This window comes from Drosophila suzukii (genome assembly GCF_043229965.1).
Source record: "Drosophila suzukii chromosome 2 unlocalized genomic scaffold, CBGP_Dsuzu_IsoJpt1.0 scf_2c, whole genome shotgun sequence".
In the NCBI taxonomy this organism is placed as follows: domain Eukaryota; kingdom Metazoa; phylum Arthropoda; class Insecta; order Diptera; family Drosophilidae; genus Drosophila; species Drosophila suzukii.
This window is the reverse complement of record NW_027255896.1, coordinates 29,415,805-29,426,545: the sequence shown is the minus strand read 5'-3', so window position 1 is coordinate 29,426,545 and position 10,741 is coordinate 29,415,805. Positions and strand designations below refer to the sequence as shown.

Genomic DNA, 10,741 nt, shown 5'->3' with positions numbered 1-10,741 from the left:
GTATCTAACTTTGAACCGAGCTCGCTGTGGAATGACGATGATTCACTCGGTGCCATTGCCACGATGCTAAATATTGGGTGCTTAGATGTTACTGATTTGGACTGTCATATGGCGGCTGAGAGTTTTAACGACTCAGGAAAATTAGACTGCGATGGCCTTTCTCCATTTATTTTGAAAAACTGTATAGGTGTTCTTTGTGAGCCCCTAAAAATGATCTTCAACAAGTCTCTTTCCACTGGCGTATTTGCGCATAGATGGAAACTTGCCACAGTTTCTCCTATATTCAAGTCGGGTTACAAAAACATTGTTTCAAATTATAGGCCAATTGCAAAGCTAAGTAATGTTTCAAAAATGTTTGAACGAATTGTAGCTAAGCAGCTAACTTTTCTTGCTGGTCGGATCATCAGTCCTAACCAACATGGTTTTATGCCTGGAAGGTCAACTACCACTAACTTAGCTACGTTTAATCTTTTTTGCATCCACTCGTTTATCAGTCATCATCAAGTTGATGTAGTCTACACCGACTTCGCCAAAGCATTTGACAAAGTCTCCCATAATGCTTTATTGGCGAAATTGCAGAAATTGGGATTTCATTCATCAATATTAAATTGGTTTAAATCTTATTTAGATGGGCGGATTTATAGAGTAGAGTGCAATGGTGTTTTCTCAAACCCGTATGTGGCTACTTCTGGCCTTCCTCAGGGAAGTGCATTGGGTCCGTTTCTATTCATCATCTTCATTAATGATTTAAGCTATTGCATAACAAATTCTGAATTCCTGTTGTTTGCGGACGATCTTAAAATATTTAGGTCTGTGAATTCAATCTCCGATAGTGAACTTCTTCAAAATGACCTAGTAAAAGTGGGAAATTGGTGTTCTCGTAATAAGTTGCCTCTGAACGTGTCAAAATGTTTCTACGTTAGGTACAGCAAACGATTAATTAATGTCCTTAGCTCTTATTCCATTAGTTCCCATGTTCTTTCCTTAAGAAATGAATCACTGGACCTAGGAGTTATGTTTGATACCAAATTTACTTTCATGGATCACATAAACTACATAATTCCAAAGGCATACGCTATGTATGGTTTTGTAAAACGAAATTCCACGCAATTTAAAGATCCGTACACGAAACTAAGCCTATTTTCTTCGTTCATTAGGTCCAGATTGGAATATGCTTCGTTTGTCTGGAGTCCGACTGGAACTACACACATCAATCGTATTGAGCGTGTTCAAAAAAAATTCCTATCTTTTGCCCTTCTTTCTCTAAACTTTAATGACCCGGTTCCCTCTTACTCTGCGAAATGTCGTCTTGTGCACCTTTCTTCCCTACAAGATCGTAGAACAACTAGCGCACTAGTTTTTATTTGTGACCTGCTGTCCTCCAAAATAGACTGCCCTGCATTGCTGAGTAGCATAGGCTTTTCCGTACCTGGTAGGTCTTTAAGGTCATTTGAACCTTTTTTTATTCCGGCATATAGAGCTAACTATGCTTTTAATGAGCCTCTGTGTAGAGCCTTGTTCTACTGGAACAAACTTCCATCTCACATGCGGCTGGACCCATGCTCTCCTAGGGAATTAATTAAGAAAACCCTTTACAATTACCTTTCGTCCCTTAGTATTTAGTTTAGTAATATACAAGTAGCCAGTTAAGGTACCAACTGTTGGCGAAATAAATAAATAAATAAATAAATTTTTAATCGATATATCGATATTTGCTAATGTACATCCAATTATGCCACCCAGTCTATTTATTTATATATTTGGATGTATCCTTTTGTTAAAGGCCTTAAAAACTTTAGAATTACTACGCTAGCCAATACGAATATTACCAAAAACAAGGTTTTGATGCACATTCCAAAATAAATATATTTGTCCCTTTATGTTTGGGTCCTAGGAACATTGTAAGTTTTCTAAGAAGTTCGATATAGAAAACATTTGTTATAAATCTTTCGAAAAGCGATAAATAGTTCATCCCGTTCAGTATGAAAAACATTTTCAAACAAACTTAAATATACGAATGACTGTGCAACATAAATTTGCAACTGCAACGCAGTTAAGGTGACATTTCCGACCCCGTACAGTATACATTTTCTTGATCAGCATCACTAAACGAGTCGATCTAGTCATGTCCGTTTGTCCATTTCTACGCAAACTAGTCTAAGTTTTGAATCTTCCGGGATGAAACCTTCCCAAAAGACTTATCTCTATTGCAGGTAGTATATAAGTCGGAAAGAGCTGGATCGGACAACTATATCGTAGAGCTCCCATAGGAATGATCAAAAGCTGATTTTGAAAAAATGTAAAACAAATTTTAACTGTGGTGTGTTTTGACATGTTAACTTCTACTCCTGGGAATATCATTTTTTAAATATTTCATAATATCGAATACAAATTTTTAAATATCGGACAACTATATCCTATGGCACCCATAGGAATCTTAAAATCAAGGAAGATCGCTATAGTCGAGTACCTCGACTATCAGATACCCGTTACTCAGCTAATAGGACCAAAGGAAAATGGAGATATGCAAGCAGCAACGCGAGATTGAAAAGCGCCACCTACCCGTGATCTCAATATGTGGTTATGTGCGCGATAGACAGATTTAAGCGTTATGCGCGATAGAGCGGGCGTGGCAAACTTTTTTTGGATAATCTTAAAAACAAGGAAGATCGCTATAGTCGAGTACCTCGACTATCAGATACCCGTTACTCAGCTAAAAGGACCAAGGAAAATGGAGATATGCAAGCAGCAACGCGAGATTGAAAAGCGCCACCTAGCCGTGATCTCAATTTGTGGTTATGTGGGCGATAGACAGATTTAAGCGTTATGCGCGATAGAACGGGCATGGCAAACTTTTTTTTGGATCAATCGATAGGTATTGACGAGACCAATACATTTCAGTTAAAATTTTGTATCTAGCATAAAAATTGTGGGCGCCACAGGTTTGCTCGGTTTGGCGGCGTTAGAGTGGGCGTGGCAAACGTTGTATTGGGTCAATCGAAAGGTATTGATGAGAACAATACATTTCAGCTAAAATTTTTATTCTAGCATCAAAACTGTAGAAGCCACCGTTTTGGGCGGTTTGTGGGCGATATAGTGGGCGTGGCACATTTCTGAAATAAACGTGCGCTGCGCAGGAATCTCAGAAATCTGAATGCCTAGTCCCAGTATTGTATCTCTTGTTTCCGAGATCTCAGCGTTCATACGGACAGACGGACATGGCTAGATCGACTCGGCGTGATCCTGATCAAGAATATATATACTTTATGGGGTCGGAAACGCTTCCTTCTGCCTGTTACCTACTTTCCAACGAATCTAGTACACCCTTTTACTTTAAATTATTTGTTGGAAAAATTATATCCTCGGCTTTTTGACATAATATTTTCATCTCTTTGGGCTATCATTGTTTAAATATTTCAAAACTTTGAATTAAATTTTTGAAAAACCGGACGTCTGTATCAAATAGCTATCATAGGAAAGATCGGGTAAATAATGGTAAATAATAGGAAAATAATTATACCTTCGTTATTTTTGATCAAATTCACTTCTACTCCGGTAAACAGCATTTGGTTAATATTTTAGAAATACGAATAAAATTCTTAGGAAATCGGACGTCTATATCATACAGCAGCCTGGGAAATATGGGAATGTTAACAGGAAAATAATTATTGTTTTGTTTTTTTATAGTTATCTTTTTATCTCAGCGTTCATACGGACAGACGGACATGGCTAGATCGACTCGGCGTGATCCTGATCAAGAATATATATACTTTATGGGGTCGGAAACGCTTCCTTCTGCCTGTTACCTACTTTCCAACGAATCTAGTACACCCTTTTACTTTAAGATAACGGGTATAATAATTGAATTATTTGTTGGAAAAATTATATCCTCGGCTTTTTGACATAATATTTTCATCTCTTTGGGCTATCATTGTTTAAATATTTCAAAACTTTGAATTAAATTTTTGAAAAACCGGACGTCTGTATCAAATAGCTATCATAGGAAAGATCGGGTAAATAATGGTAAATAATAGGAAAATAATTATACCTTCGTTATTTTTGATCAAATTCACTTCTACTCCGGTAAACAGCATTTGGTTAATATTTTAGAAATACGAATAAAATTCTTAGGAAATCGGACGTCTATATCATACAGCAGCCTGGGAAATATGGGAATGTTAACAGGAAAATAATTATTGTTTTGTTTTTTTATAGTTATCTTTTCTACTCCGATATATCGATTTCTTTTAAAATTCAGAATTACTTAAAAAGTTTTTTTAAAATCGGACGACATTATCATATAGCTGCTATATGAACGATCGGATTATTAATGGGAAAACAATTAGGGCTTCTTAATTCTTATACCCTCGCGAGGGTATAATGATTTGAGTCAGAAGTTTGCAACGCAGTGAAGGAGTCGTTTTGGACCCCATAAAGTAGATATATTCTTGGTCAGCATCACTAGACAAGTCGACCTAGCCATGTCCGTCTGTCCTTCTGTCTGACTGCTCCTTATTATTAACTAGACTGCAGATTAGGTTTTCAAATGCCACTGTCGGGGCCATAGCTAGGTTAAAAGTTCGAGAAAATTATTACCCAGACTGGTCTGCAATTAAAAAAACAGGCCGAGTATTTCAATAGGGAAACTCGGGACCTACAATAAGCAAGTTTCTCTTTACGTAGGTTGCAGCAGAGCAACTAGCGCATCGGGTCTTTTCCTTTTAGTAGACTTTATCCCTTCAACTAGACTTAAAGCCACAAATATCTAGGAAGAAGTTGAAAGTTTTCGATTCAATGAAAATTTTGATATCTCATTATATTACCACAACGTTAAATCTCTTTGGGCTCATCGCGAAGATATTGCCAACGACCAAATTATTTTTTATGCCAACTTTTTATGTTTTGTTGAAGCCTGGACTCTTCTGCAAGAGGAATGCAATTAAACGAATTTCAACATTATAAGAATCTTAGATGGTGTTCACGCCAAAAGGGCGTTTAATTTCAGGAGGCAGTGTCGAGCGGCAGTTTTATCCAGATTGCTACATCTCGCGCGCTCGCACTGCCGTCCGCTCTCCCTCTCCATCTCTCCCCTAAGTCTCCGCTCTGCTCTAGAGCGCTTAAGTTAAGTTAGGCTTAAGCAGTTCATGTTTCAAAGTGTACTAATAAACACCTACGCACGTCGCGCAAAAACCCTAAAGTACTCCCGTGTTTTTTGGGTACCACTCAATCTTGGGGCTTCAACTATTTCATCGATCAAGCCACCCCGCCCCAACAGATGGCAAACGTTTGAACGGTATTGGAAAGAATGGAATATTCATTTATCCAAAACAAAATATTTCGCAAAATGTAGTGTTTCCGAATAATACAAATAACTCCACAAACCCAAGGACAACGTATCAATCGATTGCGTTTAAATAATATAACAATTCAACTATAGTTCTTTATAGGAGTCCCGGAATTTCTATTGCAAGATTTTGAAATGAAATTGAGGATGACTTTGGAAAAAAATGCGCAGAATGGATAATACTAAAGTGGTAATATTAGCAAATTTTAGTACTTGAAGATATATTATGATGATATGATATGATATATGAAATATTAGAGAATAAATTGAATACGTATAACCTGTTTGCAATCAATAATTCTCCAACAACAAAACAGCTAACCCAAATTGATGAGATATTTGCAGGAACTCGAAGAAGAACCCCATATAGTCACCATAATGGAATTTTTATACCCGTTACTCGTAGAGTAAAAGGGTATACTAGATTCTTCGGAAAGTATGTAACAGGCAGAAGGAAGCGTTTCCGACCCCATAAAGTATATATATTCTTGATCAGGATCACTAGCCGAGTCGATCTAGCCATGTCCGTCTGTCCGTCTGTCCGGATGAACGCTGAGATTTTGGAAACTATAGAGCTAGGCTATTGAGATTTGGCGTGAAGACTCCTGAGCTTCTTACGCAGCGCAAGTTTGTTTCAGCAGAGTGCCACGCCCACTCTAACACCCAGAAACCGCCCAAAACTGTGGCTCATACAGTTTAGATGCTAGAATACAAATTTTAACTGAAATGTATTGTTCTTATCAATACCTATCGATTGACCTAAAAAAAAGTTTGCCACGCGCACTTTAACGCCCACAAACCGCATAAACCTGTGACGCCCACAATTTTCATGCTAGATAAAAAATATTAACTGAAATGTATTGGTCTCGCCAATACCTATCCAAGTAAAAGACGCATATTCTAGTTTAGATCGGACAAATGCAAAATAAAGCGCAAATCTGGTGTAGGGATTCATTAATAGTGATGCGTTCCGTTTCACAAGTCCAAACATAGCATAGGTCCTGGGCATGATGAATTCGAAGTGTGCTGCAAGCTTAAATTTCGAGTCAAACAACACTCCATTTTTATAGGCTTGAGAGCGCTCATTAAACTCGTTATAATTAATTAAAATGTATCTTATTTTATGAAACTTTATTCCCTCAACATTTTGTTTTATTGTTAAACAAAAATCATTTTTATATGTTACCGCTTTGTACTGTAAACTATTTATTATAACGATTTTAAAACTATTTTGTAAACTACCTCGCATATTATTATACCCGTTACTCGTAGAGTAAAAGGGTATACTAGATTCGTCGGAAAGTATGTAACAGGCAGAAGGAAGCGTTTCCGACCCCATAAAGTATATATATTCTTGATCAGGATCACTAGCCGAGTCGATCTAGCCATGTCCGTCTGTCCGTCTGTCCGTCTGTCCGTCTGTCCGTCTGACCGTCTGTCCGTCTGTCTGTCCGTCCGGATGAACGCTGAGATCTCGGAAACTATGAGAGCTAGGCTATTGAGATTTGGCGCACAGATTCCTGAGCTTCTTACGCAGCGCAAGTTTGTTTCAGTAGACTGCCACGCCCACTCTAACGCCCACAAACCGCCCAAAACTGTAACTCCTACAGTTTTGATGCTAGATAAAAAATTTTAACTGAAATGTATTGTTCTCATCAATACCTATCGATTGACCTAAAAAAAAGTTTGCCACGCCCACTTAAACGCCCACAAACCGCGAAAACCTGTGACGCCCACAATTTGCATGCTAGATAAAAAATTTTAACTGAAATGTATTGGTGTCGTCAATACCTATCGATTGATCCAAAAATAATTCTGCCACGCCCACTCTAACGCCCATAACGCTTAAATCTGTCTACCGCCGGTAGGTGGCGCATTTTAATTTCGCTTTGCTGCTTGCATATCTCCATTTCCCTTTGAGTAACGGGTATCTGATAGTCGAGGTACTCGACTATAGCGTTCTTCCTTGTTTTTTTTTTTAAATGGTTGTGGAGCTTGTTAAATAGAAAGCCACGAGGACTATTTCGCTTGGCTTCCTTGCGCCCGATATAGTAAACCTCTATTTCTTTGGACGGAAATATGCTCACTAATTCGTTAGCGAGCCTTTCGATTGCTGCCAATTTAACTGATGCATATGTATAATTTTGAGGGGTATAAAAGTTTTCGGAAATTAAATTCACTATTTTGCACCTATTTTCCATTCCCAGAGCTCGAGGACTGTAGTATCATTTGCACTCTTATTTTATAACAAATAAATAAAATAAAAATAATTTAAAATCATTTAAGTCGATTTGTGTATTTTTTAAGCAGCCTTTATTTATAGTTACCTTACAAACCCGGGAACATTTTTGCATATCTATATCTACTTGTATATTTTGTGATGGCAGTGATATCGGTTGACCAATAGTCGGCATGACTATTTTCTGCTTACGTATACATATATTGCAACAGTTGATTTTTTTACATTTCTAACTTTCCACTCTATTAAGCTCGGAAGGCAATGCAATGTCTTCACGATTAGGAAAAATAAAATGTAGATCATCGCTTTCAATAAATTTTAGTTTTTCGAAGGCAAAGCCACATTCTAAAAATTATTTTATAATTTCTTAAAAGTATTGTACGATTTTTATTACGAATAACTTACGAGTACCTATCAAGTTATCAGGCAACAGGGGTCCAAGTTATTTTCTTCGACGAACTGGTTTAACTGGACCATTTTCTGAATAGCTGAAATACATTTGTAATTGATAGTACAGAAAAAAGAACGGCGCACTTTTCCGATTTCATTCCCTTGTTTCCATGCCCTTCAGTTCCAAAAAAAAAGTTTCACTTGTGAATCACCTTGTGAATCCCGTGGGACATGTCCTCTTGCACAAGTGAAGAACAAGTGACGCTCCATATAGAAAATTGTATGGGATGTCCGCATTTTCACAAGTGAAAATTCAAATGAAAATTTTTCGAAGTCCTACGGGATTTCACTTGTTCCTTATACTCATTTTTCGTATGGCCTGTCACGTGCCGGTGACTCGTCCCAAGTGAATCACTTGGGAAAATTAGAATTTTTCCTTGAGTTTTCACTTGTGAAATCACTTGCAAGGGACACGTCCCAAGTGAAACACTTGGGAAAATCAGAATTTTTCCTTGAGTTTTCACTTGTGAAATCACTTGCAAGGGACATGTCCCAAGTGAATCACTTGTGAAAATCAGAATTTTTCCATGAGTTTTCAATTAAAAAAATATAGAAGTTAATTCATTTCATTTTAATTCATTTTAATTATATGGTACTATTTAGATTTTCAAAAATTGTACAATTATTGTTTCTGTTTTTTTGCTTCGTAAGCTTATTTTTAACGTTAGACATCGCCGTTCTTAAACCTTTGTCCGGGTCCTCTGAATCCTTGGCCAACGCTCCTGAAAAAACATATGTTTAAAAAATGCGTTTTATTTGTTTAATTGTATATTTACCTTTTATAGCTTGTTGCAGAATTTTTATTGGCACAAAACATTTCGTCATCCACTTTCGGCTAACGGAACCCATTGAATACCTTCAAAATTTACGTACTTTAAACTAAGATCAATACACAACATCTTAAACTTAATGTAGCACTTACCTGACTTTATTATATTAACTAAACGATTAAAGTAACTCTGCTGCGCACCATTAAAATGGATGCTTCCCTTTCAATCACTCAAACAGAATGCACCAAGTCTTCTCACCCCTTTACTAGATTTCTTTTGTTTTCTCTTCGCTGTTGGCGCGTGCCACTGCACCTATACCCTTTCTAAAGTGAAATATATCCGACTATATAGTTTTTACTTCTTGAGTAAAAAATACAATACGATTTTTTTTTAAATGGTAATACTTAAATGTTTTAAATACTTAAATCAATTTTAACGGACTAAATTTCTATAACTTAACTAAAAAATTATATTGTAATAAAAATGTATAATAAGTAAATATAACATTATAAGTAAATTCAATATACTAAATTTTACTATAATCAAATAGTTTACTTTTATAAAACAATATTAGTTGTTTTTTTCGATACACAATAATGCTCCTAAAATATTAGGGCATTCACATGTCGCTGCTCCACGAAAATTTTTCCGCCGAAATATTAGTCGCTAGCCGAACATAACGGAGAGACGCAAAAAAAATAACGGACCAGCCGAAATTTGTCTCTGCGAGCGCGGAGTGCAGGCAGATTATAAGACAAGAAAGAGAGGGATATATCCGAATATCTGCCTCTCTTTGTTGCACGATCGTTTTCGTGGGCAGTCTTCTACGCTGCGCCGACTGCTCTGCTGACGTCAACAGCGGCACAGCGTTTTAGGCACAAAAAAAAAACAAAAAAAGCTTTTTGCCTTGAGCCATGTCACCGCGTCCCTACTGCAGAACTGAAGGGTGGAAACAAGTATTTTGCGCAACACACATACATATATGTAGCTCCTTCGTGTGTATGTGTCTGTACGCGTGCGCAAAGGACTTGTTTCCACAAGGGGATGAAATTAGCAAAGTGCTGTTGTTTTTTTGATTTTTTGGTACACAGCCACTATGTTTTCTTATTATTAATTGTTCTATTTTTAAGATGTATTAACTTATGCACTATATGTATGTTTGTAATATAATTTTATGTAAATTAAAAAATGTATTTTTTATTTTTAAAACTCGGGTGTTAAACCTTTATTCTTAATACACAATTAATACAAGACACTTTTAATACTTCTGAACCGATCGGGGTCTCGGACAAAAAAGGACTGACTCCTTCATTTCTTAATCTGATCCAATGAACCTCGGCCAGGAGCTTTTCTTTTTTTTTACTTTTAGAACTTCAATTTATGTTTAGATTAAAAGCTTGAGATGAAACTGTCGCATCTCATTGTGAAATTCAATTATGCTGACCGATGCAATTTGGTGGGAACTTGAAACGCAAAAGCCGCAATTGATTGAGTTTCGAAGGGAAGCTGATGTTTACCATAATTTTGATTTGTTTAACTTAGCTGGGAACCAAAATCGGACCTCAAAGCCAAAGGCAAAGACAAAGGCAAATGCAGAGTTTGAAAAGGCGCAAATGATTGGGCTTCGAACGGAAGCTGATGTTTACTTTAATTTTGATTTGTTTAACTTAGCTGGAGAACCAAGATCGAACCTCGAAGCCAAAGGCAAATGCATAGTTTAAAAATATTGTTTATAAAATCCATAAGCGGCCTAGTTTCACGGGTTGGATAACTCTCCCCCTTCTAAAATGGATTATCCCGATTTAATAAGAAATTCATTTAATTGGTCTTTTAATTCCGTTAAAAAAAATTTCTTGGTTAATAGATTTTTCTGGTTCTGGGTGTTGTTTTTTGATTACAAATAATATAGCATTTTTGTGTTTTATAAAAGGTAAAAAA

At 36.6% G+C, this 10,741-nt stretch overlaps 1 long non-coding RNA gene across 2 annotated transcripts; it reads right to left on the bottom strand.

Moving 5' to 3' along the window:
• Positions 1 to 8,588: 8,588 nt before the first annotated feature.
• Positions 8,589 to 9,741, bottom strand: LOC139354465 (uncharacterized). Of its 2 annotated transcripts, XR_011605422.1 has the most exons (4): positions 9,359 to 9,741; positions 8,956 to 9,126; positions 8,810 to 8,889; positions 8,589 to 8,755 (listed from the first exon to the last, which is right to left on the bottom strand). It is a non-coding gene; the product is annotated as an uncharacterized lncRNA (long non-coding RNA). The 2 variants fall into 2 exon arrangements; XR_011605421.1 differs by having other exon boundaries at positions 8,956 to 9,734.
• Between the last annotated feature and the right edge of the window lie 1,000 nt (positions 9,742 to 10,741).